The sequence below is a fragment of the Platalea leucorodia genome, assembly GCF_965183815.1.
Source record: "Platalea leucorodia genome assembly, chromosome: 3".
Classification (NCBI taxonomy): domain Eukaryota; kingdom Metazoa; phylum Chordata; class Aves; order Pelecaniformes; family Threskiornithidae; genus Platalea; species Platalea leucorodia.
Window position 1 is genome coordinate 89,799,940 of NC_138825.1, and position 16,223 is coordinate 89,816,162.

At 38.7% G+C, this 16,223-nt stretch overlaps 1 protein-coding gene across 1 annotated transcript in view; it reads left to right on the top strand.

The window, feature by feature from the left end:
* Window positions 1-16,223, top strand: part of UBE3D (ubiquitin protein ligase E3D) — an 83,556-nt gene that overhangs the window by 23,224 nt on the left and 44,109 nt on the right. The gene's annotated exons all lie outside the window — the stretch shown is intronic.

Consider the following 16,223-nt stretch of genomic DNA (forward strand, 5'->3'; position numbering starts at 1 on the left):
CCCTGTGTTAACTCACTGCACTTTTGGAACTTGGTCATTTTTCCGGCTCTGTTGGCAGAAGCTGGAAGGATGGTGGTGCCGTGAAGTCCACGGAGGGTCAGTTAGTTCTGTCCGTATGGTCTCAGAACATGCTGCTCTGCAGCTGTGGCTCCAGGTGATGTAATTCAGGGAGGTGGAAAAATTGAGGGGAGATAAGAAGCATGGGCTGACTCCTGAATGATGTGTATGTTTAGCCAGATCTCCTTCTTTGCCTTCAATTTCTGTGTTTTGTGTGAAAATCTGATCTCATCTGTCAAGTTATTTATGGGAGTAACTCTCTCTGCACTCCCACAGTAAAGAATTTGGACCTCTTTGGTACAGCTGAAACCAAGAGGGTAGAGGTGGGTAGTTACTAGTTTAGTAAATTATACCTGCCTGTATACAGAGCTGTTCACAGGACTGGAATTTGTCTGTTTAAGCCAAGTTACCTTCAGTACTACAGGTGTTGTCTGGTGTGTCACAATAAATTAGCATAACGATCATCTCTGTATACACGGACAACGCATCTAACAGCGTCCCTGTTAAAAGATACTTGCGCATGTAGCCTAGCAGAATAATATGAATAACGCTATATCAGTATAGCATACTCTCAGCATATAGCATATCCTCAAAAGGAAAGTCTTTTCTAAATATGATTCAGAAATGCATTGAGTTGTCTAATTAGCCTCTCTGTGTTTGACTTTAACTTGCTTTCAGCCCAGTGGTGGCATTATTTCAAAAAGAAATGGGGCCCTGAGAGAAGGGGAAAGAGAAGAGGCAAGGAAAGTGGTTGAGTACAATGCCATATAAATGTTTTTCTTGGATGTGTCCAAGTCTACGGGAGCCCTCATAAAGGAAACATTTGATTTCAGCAAGCTTTGAAGTCTACATTATGAAAAACATACACTGCCTAACATGTTAAAGCCTTTACCTGTTGAAGAGCAAAAATAAGAGAATATTGATTAAGCAGGGGCTCCAGTGTTTGCATGTGATGGAGTAAGATTTTAGCATAATTTTCTGCTTTTTGTTTCTGCAGTGATAGAAGAGAAAGCATTGGTTTTGTATAGGTCACACTTAAATAATGGTTTGGTTTTGTTGTTTTTCCTTTAAACTCTTGGAAACTACCTGACAGATTTAAAGAGGTACAGATGTATTTAAAATTTAGAAGACATTCCCTTCAGACTCAGTCAGTACACAACTAATTTATAGCCCAAGACCTCAGAAAAGTACAACAAAAATGTTGTCTCACATAGACAAGCAAGCATGTACATATGAATTTAAATATTTTCGTAGGAGAATTATACATCTTACAAGAATACGTGATTCGTCATAGTGTTTATCCTGAATGTTGTGTATGTTGTGTATGTTTTTTATTTTTTATTTTTTTTATTTTTTTATTTTTTTTATTTTTCAAACAGATCCAATATTGAATAGCTGAAATAGACTCTGATGTAGGGAGACAATGCAAAATTCTAATGTTTAGATAAAAGGTCTTACTACATTATTAATGTTATTCATGTAAGAGAAAAAATTACCTTTATTAATGTAGTAGCTTCAAAAGTTGGCATTGGAAAAGCTCTGTGATCTAAATGTTATTATTGATCCAAAATAAATCTTAAAGTATTACCATTTAAACTGCTTATTCTTAGAATGGGAGATATTGCAAGAACCACTACCTGCTCTAAAATGAAAGACACTTCACTTACTACTCTTAAGTCTTACAGAAGTGTAACTTACAGTTTTGCTTTTCAAGTTTCAATTCTTTCTCTCTGAGAAGATTTAATTACCTTGACACACGTTCAGTTACTTTGACATGTTATTCAGATAAAAGTTATATCTACTTAGTCACTTACCTAGCATTCACAAATGCTTTTCTTGAATGGAGTTCTCAGCAGCAAAATTTTACTGTGAGATTAAATTCAGTTCTTTCCATTTCCCCAGACAGACTTGTTACAAATCACTTGTTTCTGAAGATTACTTTGTATTTATCTCTGGGATTTTGCAGTGAGCAGAAGGCACAACTGAGATTTTAATTCTCCTCTGACAGTAATTGACATATTCCCTGCCCAGTTCCTGGACAAATGCGAAAACGGAAGAGAAAGAACAGCGGGTTCTTTTTAAGGATCAGAAACCAAAGTAACTATTGGTTTAGTATTGTTTTCCCATTTTTATATTTCTAGTAAAGAACAGTACAAGGGACATTAGCACTTCAACCTGTTTCCACTAACTCATTTTTCAGTTGGCTTGAAGTACTGCCTGGATCTGTGCACTAAGACTGAAGTCTTTCTGTATTGAACAGGAATGTAAACACAGCAGAAGCAAAAAATACCAAAACCAGTACAACTTATTTAATGCAATGTGTTTGCATTTATATCTCAAATATTATTTCACGAATTCTGAACAAAGTGTCTGATTTCTTGAATAGTGCAAGTTCCAAATGTTTTAGATGCCCACATTCCAATAATAGTTATAATACTTACCTTGGTTGTTTCTGCACACACACCTGCCTTTGAAATAATGCGAATGTTTCAGAGCCCACGGTCTGCTCCCGGTGAGCGGGGGAATAAGCAAGGATACCTCCTGTGTAGGAAGCAGTCAGCAGGAGGTCTGCTTGTGACCTAGACCCCAACTGTTGTGAGGGATAAGCGTGCACTCTGATATCCTGTTGTATGACAGAGGGCCTCTTCAGTTGCTGCGAGTCACTGGGTACACTTGGGTCCTCTCCTGTTCCTGCAGTGCCAGAATCTGAGCTGTGCGACGGGAGAGGAAGCACCTTTCTTACCTGTGGACACTGCAGACTCTGTGCTGGGTAGCTGGGCCATAGGTTAAGGCAGATTAAGGTAAACTAGAAATGAAAGCCTTTGTTTGTAATATCTAAATATAATAACATAATCACACATTTCTAAAACACGGGTGAAGAAATGAAAGAAAATCTGTACTTAGTCTACTTACACAAGCATAGATCTACTTACTCTGAGATAAATACATGGTTCCATGGTAGCAATCAAAGTCTTGGGCTTTGTGAAATTCTCCACTGACAAGCTGCTTCTGCTAGAGACAGCCTAACTAGGATTGCCTAATAATTCACATTCACGCATGCCATTTTTGAAGTAACCCTTAGGTTCAGATTCCTTGCGATACTCTTGAATATTTCTCTTGAGGGGAACGTAGTAGCTTTTATACATGGTCTTTCTTTTGAAGACTTCTCTAAGATGTCAGGAAAAATTTACAGTATCAGTCCAAAAATCATTTTATTCCTTCTTTATTCAGAGCACAGTTTTGCAATTCTTCATAATTGACATAATGCTTATTTCTCTTCCTCAGATATGGAACTGTTTTCTTCCCCTTAAACTAGGATTTATGTCCTGCGAACAACACGGTGCTTCAGTGAGCAACAGAACTCTTTTTCTTGCCTCCAGTAAATCACTGGTGTATCTATCATTGTACCATACACTCAGTATTACTCAAAATGTTAACAATGCAAAGGAAACAAACATTTGAGTAGGATAAATGTTCATGGTTCGTTACTGGCTGTTGAGTGATACTAGCCGCAATGATAATTAACCCATTTGGAGCAATAGCTGTTTGGGGGTGGCTGATCCTGAAGCCTGCTGTAACAAAACTGTGTTCTGACTTAGGCTGAACTTTGCTGAGAAGGTGATTACCCCTTGTGTGGCATCTACCTTTTTATCGACAACATGCTGATTCATGTTCAATTTATTCATATGTGTTGACCATCAGATCCTTTCCAGTAGATTGCAGTCTAATAAGCAGCCTTCCTCTCTGTTTTTGTGCAGTTGTCCTTTGTCAAATTACGTCTTAATTTTGTTCAGAACTTTTTTCCCTGTTGGCCGTGGCCATTTTGGTTTCCAGCACATGGCGTACTGATGGCCTTTCCCAGCTTCATGTCGTCTGTGAATGAAAGAAGCATCCCTCTTGTTCCAGCCTCTGGGAGAGCGAGTGAGATATAGAATAGGACCAAACTAAGAACATGTCATGTGGAGCCTCTCTCCATATACCTTTGTTTTGGCAATGAATTATTAACATTTGTGCTCTGGGTAGTCTCTGTATATTAGACTGCATTGCTTAAGAACGTTTAGTAGCTTTTAAGGCATTGTGAAGTTAAGACATGGTTAGGTATATCCAGACATGCTATTTATAGCATAGCTCTTGGCATTTCTCCTTGCAGAGCCCTATTCCTCTGATCTTCCTGAGGGTAGCCTTTAAGCATTGTATGGATTTGTGTCCTACTCTTTCAGCTGTTAAACAGGGCTAGAAACACTTAGGTGTGTCTTATGTGTGATAGCATGAGTTCTGGGTAGGTCTGTCTACGGTCAGGCTTCTAGCCCTTGTGGGAGCTTTATGAGCAATCCTTCTACAACAAATTAGTTGAAATTATATGCCATCGTTTCTTCTTGTCACCTCTGAAAAAAGTATGTTATGAATGTAGTTGAGTCCCATTAGAGAAGGGTGCCTGTATTTTCTGCTCCGTTCTTACTTAGATACTTATGGATGATGTGTATGTGATTGTGTTGGTTCCCTCCAGTTTTCTCTTAGCAAGGCTCCTGTTCTCCACCTACAAATCTGCTGTGCAGACAGAAGAGGTCTTCCTTTCAAGTAACAGGTTCTTGGCAAATAACACCTTATGCAAACAGCCTTGGCTGCTGGGAGTGATAATGGTAAATACTGCTGAAGTGAGTGTGTTGTAAAAATATACGAAGAAAATTGAAAATACGGTTACATGGCAATTCAACCATAACTTGATCTCAGAAAATACATGTGAAGGTACAGTTAGAGGAAAATTACACTTTTCCCTTTATAGTAGTGTGCTAGGCAAAGCTTTGTCAAAAAGTCATTGATAGCTTTTTATTTCTCATATACATCTAGAGTCTCTCTGAATGGTTTACAGCTTTTGCAGAAGCCTTCTCCTATGTAAGAATTTGCTGCTTATAATTTGAGAGTTGAAAAATGACTTCCAAAAATTGTTCATTTTACTAGTTATAGGGAGACAGAATAAGCTCAAAAATTGAGTTTGTGGCTGAAAACCTGGAGTTTTTGAGTCCCAGTGCTTTTACTGCAGCCCATGTATAGCGAGCTGTTTATGAAGCTGTTACTGGTGTATTCCAGAATGTTGTTTATTTGTCCCAAGAAGAGCTTTCATTTTGTATATGACTCTAGAGTAATTCACCTCTCACAAAAGCACCATACTGTGTCCTGTTTCACTGATTTTTGTATGTCTGAAAGAGAACGCCTTTTCCTAGTGTTTCAGTAACTCTTGCCTGTAGAAAACACATGGGGCACACAGACCAAGAATTGACTGACTGAGGAGTGACCAATGTTTCAGTGTTCTGTGCTCTCTTTAAGATGATTTCTGTGGTATAGTAAACTTCTTGTGCTATACCTGGAATGAATAAATGAGTGGGTGTGACTGTAAATGGAGCATGAAGGATCTGTTTTGTTTCAGATAATTTTTTTTCTATTCCCTTCTTGAATTCTTTCATGGTATCAAGTTAAGAGAACTGACGCCACAGGTGGGGTGAGTTGCCTTAAAAGAGCGGACTGAGCAGCCAGGTAAAGATTTTTGAAAGATGCAGTCTGATGCCAGACAGGGTTTTGGGGCAGGAGGGAACAAAAATACTTTTCAGAGTTTGATAGCCATGTGGAAGCTATAAGCCTCCTGAACTTTGAATGCTTGGGCTGTAGCTTGGAGGAAGAGATGAAAGCTCCATCTGAGAAATATTATTTTTAGCTAGAGATCATCCTTCAGAAGAAAACTGTTCTTCAGTACTGGTAACATCCCACCTCTAGGAAAAGATGTATGCAACTTTTCAGTATAACTTTCAGGAGAAATATCCTTTCTTGTTTATTGAAACTAGACCTGCCATGTGCAGCATCCTTTTATGGTAGTTACTTAAGAACTTCATTCTTGTTCCTAAACACCGGTCTGATATGTCTTTCCAATTCTTTGGATCTGTCATATTTTTGGTATCTAATCTTTCCAATTTTAAATAGTATTAGAAGTACTAACTGAAGTAGAGAAAAATGTTGGAATAAAGCCTTTGTCTACCAAATAAGGTCTCTTGTATTTTTGCTCAAAAATTTTGCTCATGTTATCATTCCAGCTGAGCTTGTTGCTTAGGTTGCCTTTTTTGCTCATCTTTTGAAATTTAGCATTGAAGTCAGAGCAGCTAGGGTTCTGACTGCTTTTTTAAAAGTGGTTTTGCAATCCCAAATCACGTAGCCAGTGGTTAATAATCTGACCAATAGCCTGCCTTTCTTCTTGTGTAGCGTGAAAGATGCTGATGTGTCACTACTCATCTCTCAGGGTGCTGCTGTTGTACTCTGCATTGCAAGTGTTAAATGCTATATACATAGTACTTGGCAATGTAAAAATAAGAAATTTCCTGTAAGTGCTATTGCTTAGCTACTTCTTATGTTCTAATTTTTTAGAAAAAATATGTAAATATGCTATTAAGATCTCCTATCATATTTAATATGCTTTTGAATCAGGATTTGTGATTCTGTAATATGGTAGAACAAAAAATACAATTCAGGCTTGCATATTTTTTCCTGGTTTATTCTTCGTATTTATTTGTGAAACACTGTAATTTAGGTAAGCACAGTTTTGGTAGTTCTCATGTGTCTCTGGTTAATATTGCTGTAGCTCAGCTCTTTTGGGAATCTCAGGATTGGCAATGAGAGAAATGTCAAGTTGGATGGGAAAAAATTGTGAATTAAAAGCAGCAAGGCTATCTGAAACTAATTCAAAATGTATTGTCTGAAGCAACTGCATTGCCAGGTAGTTAATTCCACTTTTACAGGATAAGAATGTAAGAAATGCCATGCTGGGCCAGAGCAGTGTACCATCTAGCCCAGTATCCTCCTTCTGACATCCAGAGGTGTTCTTTAGAGTAGCATGTGAGCCTCAGCTCTTCCTTGTACTGCTCAGCTCTGTAGTTGTTGTATTAAGGATGTTTGAGGGTACAGCCCTGCTTGTTTCCTTTACTATCTGCTCGTGCATCTTTTGACCATCTATTTCAATAAACACTCTTTGACCTTACTGGTGCTGTCCGCCTCCACAATCTCTTGTAACAGCAAGTTCCAGAAGTTCACTGCTGCTGTGTGGTACTCTTTGAATCTCTTCTAAACTGATCTGCTAGTTTCAGTGAGTTGTCTCTAGATCTAGGATCGGGGGATTTAGCGAACAACAATTCTGCATTCATGCTGGCAGAATGGACATGGGGATCCTAAACTTTGCACGGGGATTACAGCATGCGGTCGGTGTTCTTCCTGATTACATTTAGGAGTTAGATTTACTGGCCAGTTTGCTGGAGGAACAGCAATGTCATATCTATTCAAGTCTTACTATGACATGTGTGTATCTCTATTATATTCATTTCGCTTTTCTTGTAACACTGCTTTTTTGAAAGCCAGATAGCATAAATGCAGTAGTAATGATCTGTTGAGGATAATTTCATAATCGTAGGTCAAACTATAGCAGCTTTCCATTTAGAGGCTTACAGTTCGTTTCTCATAGACTTATAAAGACTGTTGGGTTCACTTGGGAACTCTAAGTACTCAACTCCTATAATGCCTTTTAAATGACAGGATCTATTTGAGCAGGCAGGAATCCTATAATGAGCCAAGAGTGAAAAACCAAAACTTATAAAAGCCTGTTGGACCGATTGCTGACAGGAACTGCTTAAACCTCAAAACTTGATTTACTGAATTCTAGGATCTTGGGCTGTTTTAAATTAATCAGGATTTGTTGTTTCTATTGTATTTCTCCATGACAGGCTGTGTAAACTAACTTAACAAAATGATTTAGACTGCTAATTTTACTTGCAATACTTTTTAAATTGGTAAGGCTAAAGCAAATTTGGAGCATATGACTTGAGACCAAGGAAGGCTAATTTGTGAAGTTGTTCAGGATATTTCCATTTGTGTGTGGCAACAATAGGATATTGCTGTTGGTTGCTTATTTCAAATGCTGTAGCATCAAGGATAAACAGAACAAGCAATTCTCATGCTGGCTCCTCTGAATACTGGCCTTAAGCTATAAATGAAATAATTTGTGTAACTAATAGGCATAATAAGTGATGCCTATGTGGATATGAATGTTTGAGGCAGAAGAGGAGGAGATCTGACTGGAAAGGTAGAAAGTATTGTTCCAGGCAATAAAATTGCTGCAGAATTTTAGAATTTCAGTCAAATATGTTGCTGAATTTCAGTCAAATAATTGCCAAAGGCGGGACTATGAGATCTGCTCAGATGTGAGCTGTTGGATTGACCGTGACCATTTTCCCTCTGTGTATGGTTAACAGAGTATTAAATTTGGTTTACAGTCTTCCCAGAGTCTACACGTTACCATAATACCTGTTAAGCCTTCAAATTTTTCCTCACTTCACTGCGACACTGTCTGTATTCTGATATTATGGAGTTCTCCATAGGCCCAGAGGCAGAAATACAGAAATCACTCAAGTACTCCTGTGGGCCCTGGTTTTGTTGGCTTTCCTGGAGAAAGCAAAATTGTACAGCGTCTCATTGAAGATGGTTCTTCAAGCAAATGACTGTAGCTAGGTGTGTCAGCTGGATGTCCATGTCTCCAGTGCTGCAGCTGGGGCTTTTCAGCTGGTACTGATGGGTTCAGTTGATCAAGGCTGCTGTGAAGTATCAGTAGCGGAACTGGTTAGAAGCTGGGTTTTAAACTAAGCATAATTTTTATTTCCCCTGTAGACATTGATTTTTCTGAACCCTCCAAAACTGTTTCATTTCAGTATGGAAATGTTGTTGAGTAGTTGCACTTTCGTATGTACTTCTTTTTCCTTGTTGGCTGGCTTCCCAACTGTCCTGTGTCTCTCAGGAAGCAATATGATTGAGCAATATAATGTGTTTCCTCATTTTTATCCAAAGTTGATATCTTGTGATGGAAAGAATTGTATGGCTTGCAGAGGACACCACTGAAGCCTTTCTAAGTACTTTTTACACTAAATTTTTTTCCAGATTTTAAACTTCCTCCAGAGGTTGGGGAATATTTTTTAATTGGGGGAAAAAAAAAAATCCAGCATAGTTTTGACCAGCTGGAATTAATGCTGGTAATGCAAAGAATCATCTTCTGAAAAAGGGACTTAAGATGGCTCTAAGAAGAGCCATCAGAAATTTAATGATTTAGTGGATTTTGGATCTAATATTGTTACCAAATGTGAGCTTTACTGGTTGTAGTCATACCTAAAAAATTTGTCCATCGATATTCTCTACTTCCCGTTTTCAGCTGTTTGCATATTACTGCTGCAAACTGTTGTTCAGCTGTTGTATTACAAACAGAAGTGGCTGCATGTCATTAATATTATTAAGGCCTCTAATTTTTCAAGCATGTCATGATGATTAAGAAATACAGACTCTTGTCTGACTTGAGAGATTTTCTTGAAAACTACATTTTGTTTTTCTGAAACTGATGAAACTCTCACTGGCTACTGTGAGAAAAAATCAGTTACTGAGAAGCTGTTTTTTGCCCCCCAGCATAGCAATTCTGCAGACACTTTTAGCACCTCTGCAGGTCTCCTTTACGCGTAGGACCATTGAATTTAACACGATTGTCCAGGTGAGTTTCTTTTGTCACCAATTATGTCTGATGCAAGTGTAACTCAGCAAATTGCTTCAAGAACATAGGGTAGTGGTGGGTACCAGTTAACTGTAATGTTCATTGATTGCCTTCAGTAGAAATTGGAGAGAACATACAGATATAGTTGATCATGAAAAAGTCGGACTGGAGATTGGAAGCTTTCTAATATCTGAGCAGTGAGGTTCCCGCAGAGCCTTCTAGTAGGAATAATGTTGTCAAGAAACAGAATTGCTTTTAAGATGAAGCATGATAAAATTGCAAAAAGAGACAGTTGGACTCGATGATCTTAAGGGTCTTTTCCAACCTTGACGATTCTATGATTCTATGATTCTATGAGACAATGCCTGTTCTTGCAGGGAGATGAGCTTTTTGGCTGGGAGACGCCTTCTGGTTCAGTTTTCCAACTCTGTCACTGACCTGCCAAAAGACTTTCAAGTTTACCTTCACCATATCTCTTTTGCTCTCTGGAAGCTCTTCAGACTGACGAGTTTGCATGTGCATGGAGAGCCACACTGGTATCACAGTCTTGATTGGGCTGCTATTCAACAATTTAGTAATTAACAAGCGTGGCATTATTTCTTTACCTGTGGTGTGTTCTACATCTGAAGTCCATTCTAATTAATGTTATTTGCAAAGGATTTATAGTACTTTATCTGCAGCTGTCTTACTTTCAGCTGTTGCATCTCCTCTTTGAATCGGGTCATCTACTCAAAGGCATCTCTCACTGAGCTGGTGGCTGTGACTCAGTCTTTCTATGCCTGCTTTACTTCCTTTCATCAAAGCTATGTTTTGGTCTGTCTGTAACATCAACTCCTGCATCAGCATTGACTTAACTTAGCTAAATCTAGGTTTAATCTTCCATCTAAATCCCCTCTCTCTTCCTTTTTTCTTTCAGTGCTACTCTTGCTCATGTCCAGAACTCAGCTGCCAGGCTGTATGTCTCCCTTTCCTGTTCCTCATGCTTCTAAGCTGAGCCTAGGTTCCCCTGTTTCTTGATCCATAAAATTTTAAGAAAGCTCATAAAACTAAATTAAAGAGCCAAAATAATCTGCATTCACTGATCTGACTCTGTCGAGGTATGTGTGTGTGCCCAATGCAGCCCCCACAGTGCTATCTTGGAAGTGTGGCTGATGGTCTGCGTGATTCCTCCAGCTCTGCTTCGTGTCTGCAGCAGGACAGCAGGACTCTGGACAGCCACATAAGTGCTGCAGAGGGCTCCATCAACATAAGCATGGCTTATACAGACACTGTTAAATCTCTGCCACACTGGAAGGGCAAAGATTTGAAAAGTTGAAAGGGAAAACTTGGGAATTAGCTCTGAGGAGAGGAGGTGTTAAAACTAGGGACAGTTTTGTGAAGGATGGAGGTGTTATTTATGGAAGAGTATTTCCATGCAGAGAGGAAACCTGACAGACGTGTGAGGACGCGTACTGGCTAAGGACAGGGAAAAGGGGCTAGTGGAAAGTTCATCTTTCCAGATTCACAATTAGTCTGCTGTGAGTTTTCAAAGTGGACTGTGGGATGTAGTAAAATTAGGTAGTTTCAGCATTTGTGACCTGTGTCAAAAATGTTGCTATGCCAGTTTGTGTTTTTGAATTAACCTTACTGTTATTTTTAGGAAAGGAAGCTGTGTTCTTGACTGCTGGTTTTATTTATTTATTTATTTATTTAGGATTTAATTGCTTGTTAAATTTGATTTGTAGCCACACCTGATATTTTAATGTCAGTGTTGTGTCATAGCTGCATCAAGTGAGCATCTGTACAAATTTTGCCACAGTCATACCAATGAAGAGGGAAAATGATGATAAAAATAAACTGTTCCAGAAAAATTAGTTTCAGTGGGAAAGGTAAAATATGGTATATGTGAATTTCTAACTTTAGTAATTAGGCTTTTGTTTGGCAATGGTTTGGATTGAATGAGTGGAAATAATAAATTTTGCTGTCAGCGAATTCTCAGGATCAAACAATTCTGTGATTTGTGGTGTTCCTTACTTTGCTGCAGGGTCATGTAATTACATCTTGAAATACTGAATTTCCTTCTCTTCTGAAGTCAGTATATCGGGGAAAAAAAAAAAAACTTTAAAGCAGCAAGCTGAGAGCTTTTTGTGAACAGTGATTACAGCTTTTATTTGTACAGCAGGATAACTTCTCCCTTTGGATTCAGGCATAATGTTCTGGAGTGCCTGGTATTTGTGAATACTTCTATGTGGAATATCAACAGCACTGTGGAAGTGATTTAGTTTTACCCAAAGGTTTAAAAATCAGAGGCCAGAAAACATTTTCATCTTTATATTGTTCTGAAAATCCATTTCAACTTCAGAAATGGCCTCCTGCTTGGTATAATAGGTCTTAAAAAGGGAATTAAGGTTTATGGAGCATATGCAAATCTTCATGTGGCACAGCTGGTAGGAATAACCTGCATGAGAACATCCAGGGAAGTGTTTTATGCAGTGGCCAGGGAACCCAGGGCTTTAGGTACAGGGCAAGAGCAGCGCTTTGCCATCACTGATCATACAGACCATCGGTTCATTCAACTTCTATTTCATTGAATCTCTTTTCTTTAAAATAATTTTTCTTCGCCACTTGCCTGGTTGGTCATGCTGAGGAAATAAGTGTTACTATTTCTGGCTAGTCTAGGGCCCTGAATGCAAACCTGTTTCAGTACTGTTAGGACAGGGTATCAAAGACTCCATCCCTCTGGTACTAGGTGCTGGTGTTGAGGCTGGTGGTTGTTCCAACAGTGGTGATGAGGAGCAGTGGGAGGCAGGCAATTGGAGAGGCCTGGTGGGAAGATACTGGCATCTAACATGGGTACAGTTCACGTAATTTCCCTAGAAGTTTCAAGAGGCAGCTCTGTCCCAATAAGTGATAGATCAGCGGTGAGCTCTGTGGTTACGGGCCATATTTTCTACATAGTGCCTAATGCTGTGCTCCCTTGGTTTGTGGTTAGAGCCTTTACTGGGACTGTGGTGTAAACACTAGTAAGATGGTATAGCAAAGGGATACCACACTGCTTACTGGGTTTGCTGCCAGCCCGTGGGGCATACCACCTCTCAGCTCCTCTCCCTGCACTGCCTAGATGAGGAATTTAGATTGCCTCGCTTAAGCCAACCCTGCTTTTCAGTCATGGTCTTAGGGTTGGTTTGGCTGCTGAGGTTACTGTACCAACTGTTTGCCCTGCTTTTGCAGCAGAGCTGTCTGAGCCACTTGACAGTCAAGTCCTCGATTGCTGCAGTTTAGAACATATGGTTGAAGGTAAATTTTTGCCAATTTTGGATTGCTTAAAGACACTGCACCGTGAACCGTGGCAGTTTAGGAAATGAGTGATGAGCAGTTCTGATGTCCAGGCAGGGTCAACAGCTGGGGCCAGTATCTCCATCTGCTGTCTCATCCCTGCTCATCAGTCAGGTCACTGGGTACCTAAAAGTGAGTGGTGAAAATACCTCCCCGTGTGCTCACAGCGCACAGAACCAACAGGTCACACCAGCTTTATAGCATTTAAGCATTGGTTCTGCATGTCTTCTATTTACAGCTGTAACTACTAATTTTTTTAAAAAAATAATCATTGCTTAATAAACCTATGCTGATTTATCAAAATTGCATCTATAAATCCATTTCTAATGGCTAGTCGCATGAATTTCAACAGTCCCTTCCCTAAGGCCTCTTAATCATCATGAGCTCAGCCCGATATGTAGACAATTTTTTTTTTTTTTTTTTTTTCAAAATCATAAGGAAGTATAAACATTTTATGGTGTTATTTTAACAAGGCCCATTGGGATTTGGGATTATTTATCTAAGCCCTTATTAAAGACAAAAACTTTTCTATGTTTAGCCATGCAGAGTAAAGCTGCTCTTCAGACAGTCCAGTGCACTTTAAAAATTAAGACAATTTGATAAACATAGAACTGAAATCATGGAAAGAGGTATGAAGGATCTTTCCTCTATATCCCTTTACCCCAAAGCCAAAGTTACTATTAAACACTAATATAAAAAGAAAAATGGAGTGACAGCACCTCTTGAATTTTAAGGCCATTTGACTGTACTAGCAACCAGCAGTGGAAAACTTTTATCATTGTTAGAAGGAAACTACTTGTGACACTGAAGAAAAAAAACAGAAGATGAAAAAGATCTGCCTCATTCCCTAGCAGGAGGATTAATTCTCCTGTACAATTAATCTGATTTCCTAACCTCATTCTTCAGCACCCAAATATCTATTCTTTCTCTGTGAGGTAATTTTTACTCGTGTATACCTCTGTTGGAACCTCAGTTTAGCGTCCCCCTGCTGCCTTCTCCTAGGAAGCTCTAGAAGGAGAATTAAATGGAATGTATTTCATGAGATACTCTGTGTTCAATTCCCTCTTGTTTTCTTTCAGTAATTAGGAAATTAGAGTTTCTAAGGGCTTGGAGATGAAAAATCTGATGTAAGATTAGTCCATTGAATTAAATTACAAAAATTGAACCTAATATTTTTAGCAAAAAGATTTTACAAGCGGCCATGGTGTGGTTGGTAGAAGGTTTAAAGTAGCACACTTTCAAAGCAACATAGTTGCTTTAGATTTTTTCACTCCGTTTGTAAATCTGAGCAATCTGTGTATCCAGAAATTTTGCACTCTAAACCTAAACACTTTATTTGTCTCTCTCAAGAAATTAGCCATTTCTCCTTTTATGAGAGTTATACATTGATAAATGCCTACACTATTTCATTCAGTCCTCTTTTGGGTAAACCTGCCATTTTAATTTTCAGTGTTTGCTGTTTTGAATTAAGCTTTGCTTCTGAGTTCCTTTTACCAAATCTGTAAGAGTGCTACTCTGTCAGCATTTCAGGGTTAATAATGTTTCCATTCTGTAGATCATTCAGAGCCACAACTGAAGCATCAGACAAAATGATGTTGCAGTCTCATGGAACTGAGTTCACTGCTTCTGCAGGCATGTCCAGATCCTATTGTATCGGGTATTCTATCCTCAGACTTAAATTCTCACACACCACAAGAAAAATCCGTCACACTGCATATTTGCTGTAATGCCTTAAGGGTATAAGTTACTGTAGTAAAGGTGAATTTTATGTTGCCATTGTCAGAAACCTTATTTGGAACTCTGACTGGGAAAATATACTTCCTCTTCTTTGCAAAGGCCCCCATTCATCAAGGCTTTCTGATAGCTAGCTCTGAAAAGCTTTTCAGTGAGGTTCCTCGGAAAGAATTTACATTCACTGGCAGTCCATACAGGGCAGTCTGCAGGTAAGTGGGCTGCACAATCCCAAAAAAGCCTTGAAGGAAAAATGCAAGCCTGAATGTAGCTGGGGCTGGTATTACCATTTTTACAAGCAATGACACTGAATATTGTATGAAAGGATGCAGACGCATAGATGTTCTAGATTATTGATTAAGCTACAGGTGCTGACCTTTAAGCAGCATGTACATGCATTTTCACACTGTCTAGTGAATATGTAATCTCTGCCATGCCCCAGATAATAATTAGGTTTTGTTTCAATAAGTAATGGGAGCATTGTCTTGGAACGTCGTTGTGTTCACCTTGCTTAATGCAGGATGATTTATTCTGACTACAAAATTCTGCTTTTTTGGAAGCAGAATTGGTAAAATAATCTTTAAATCTCATGAAGCCCCAAACCGTTATCTTTCATCTCTTGAATTGTTTTTTTTTTCTGCCTCATCTGTGAGATTTGAGATTTTGTCAATAATGGGTATTGAAACTGGGCACACATGACACAGTTGCTGCTACTCTGTAGGTATTTTAATCAGATCTACCAATTTAGAAATCATCTGGTAGCTGTTTTGGGCAAGCGAACCAGGTATTTTTGGACTGATTTCAGTAATGTCTTGGTGAGCAAAGGAAGACTTCAAACAGATGAAACTGGAAAACAAGTCAATCACAGTTGAAACTGGGAGCTGAAATAACTTAAAATAATTCTTGAACTTGCATTTGTGATGCTTAGAATTATTATAAGAGGTCGAGAATGGTAAGTATAGTTGTTGTCTTTAAACCTTGGACATTGTATACTAGTTTCTTTTGAAATAGATATACTAATAAAATTCCTTGTTAAGGTGGTGCAGCTTTGTTCACTGCCCCTATTTTCATTATGAAAAGTTCTACTCCTCTTTGAAAGCTGTTATCTTTACTGTCTCCAGCTTTAAACTTTTCTTATGCTCTTTGAATTTTTTTTTGTTGCTCTTTGAATAATTTGCTCATCTGAGAATTGATTGGGTGAACTGAAGTGAATTAAATGCCATTTCAAATGAGATGGGTCTTCTCTTTCTTAAGCATCTGACCCTCACCGAGTCCGGGCAGACTGCTTGTGAGGTCTTTGGAACCTTTCATACTGACCTAGTTCTAAAATTTAACTTTTGTATTTGATATGCCTTGCCATGATGGATTTGGTCTTTTTGATTGCCTGTTAATCAAACTTTCACATTTTACAAGGTGCAAAATAATTCTCAGATACTGAATGTAGCATTTATACATAGGGAAACTTTCTGTTGAGGTACAGGGCCCTTGTATTTGTGACAGGATACTTGACACCATGTGTTTTATGTTCTACAATATAACATCTCATTTTGATGACTTT